Here is a 1,857-nt window from a genome sequence, read left to right as displayed (position 1 = left end):
TCATGGCTACATAAACAACTTCATCATCATTGTCATCAGAATTTTTTTCAAAAATATAACACTTCTTACCTTTTTCTTTGTAATCTCTCTTGTCATCATCTCTTTTGTTCTTGTATTTGTTGCCTTCCTTGGAATCCTTTTTTTGTGGACGTCTTGCAGCAATATGACCTACTTCATTGCAATTGAAACAAATGATAGGCATCTTACCTTTGAATTTTCCTTTGCCCCTGTGAAATCTTCTAGCGAGTAATGCTTCCAATTGTTCCACATCTTCCTCATCAGTGCTACTGTCACTAGATACATACTTCATTTTTCTTCCTTTCCTTGATTTCACCTGTTCGGCATCTTTCAGTGATAACTTGGCCTTAAAAGAAGATTCAACATTTTCAGGTTTGTAGTTGTCAAAGTTAGATAACTCAAATGCAGTGAGTCTACCTATTATACCTTCAAAGCTTAGATTATTTCCTGGTATACATCTTAGCTCTTGTATTGCTGATACTCTGATAGCATAGATAGGGAGCAAGGTTCTTAAGAACTTACTATTAACAGTATCTTCATCCAGTTGACCATTCAAGCATCTTATTGCACTTACCACTTCCTTTATTCTTGCACCATACTGAGCAGCATTCTCATTTTCTTCCATTTTCATGTCATCAAATTTTCCTCTGAGACTTTCTCTTTTTGCTCTTTGTACATTCTGATCTCCTCCATAGATGTTTGATAGGGCTTTCCACATTTTGAATGCAGTGTCACATCCTTTGATATCATCAAATTCAGTATAGCTGAGTGCAGAGGCAATTTCCAGCATTGTCTAGTTGTGTTCTTGTTTTTTTTTCATGTCTTCGGCAGTAGGAGCAACTGTTGGATCTACATGTTCAGTGACAATTGAATTTTGGGCATAATCTCCTATGGATCCAAGATGTAGCTTCATCAAACTTTTCCATGCAACAAAGTTATCTTTGTTAAGCTTGGGAACTTCTCTCTTTGGCATTTTGATCTTTTCTGCTAGTAGTCCCTTTAAACTGAATTAGTAGTCAGGCTTTGATACCAATTGTTAGAATTCTTTTAGAATAACTGAGAGGGGGGGTGAATCAGTTATTCAAGGTCCAAATGCCCTATTAATACTTTTAATAATAAATCCATACTCTTTTCATCTGTTCAAACTTAAATCAGTCATATAAGCAAATTACTGTAAATCAACATGCAAAGATAAAACATTCAAGATCAACACATGACACAATGATTTACGTGGAAACCTAATTTGGGAAAAACCACTAGTAACATGCTACTTGATTCTCACTCTTCTGAAGTGATGCCCTGTTAAAAGCCTGCCCTGTTAAAGGCTTACAACACACTGTTAAATGTGACCTTGTTAGAGGATTTCACCAAACTGTTAGGAATGGGCCTGGTTAAAGGTCTTTTGAACATCCACTTGGAATGTCACCCTGTTAAAGGATTTATCTAATGGCTGTTAAACCAACCTAAGTCCATAGGATTTATCTTACTGTTACAATTGCTAGAAAGTAACGATAATGGTCTTTTGATCTGATATAACTTACAACATACTTTGCAGATTTCATATCACTCTTTCAGTTCAGTCCTTATGCTTGGCTTCAATCACTTCAGCTCTGATTGCTTGTTTTCCTCTCAAGCTTCATCTCCTTGAGTCTTCTTACTCATTTTTCCAATGCAATCATCCTTGTGGTAGTCTATTCAAACAGAGTTCCTATGTAATCTTCTCCTTAGCACATTCTTCAGCATTTCATGCTTTTATGCTTGACCATGGCTCTCTCTCTCATCATCCCCTCTATTCCACTCTATTTCTTATGTCTTCTTATATAGAAGTCTGATTTTCCT

The sequence above is a fragment of the Cupressus sempervirens genome, chromosome 3, assembly GCF_028749045.1.
Source record: "Cupressus sempervirens isolate cs-2001-9-10 chromosome 3, ASM2874904v1, whole genome shotgun sequence".
NCBI lineage: Eukaryota > Viridiplantae > Streptophyta > Pinopsida > Cupressales > Cupressaceae > Cupressus > Cupressus sempervirens.
This window is presented reverse-complemented; position numbering follows the sequence as displayed.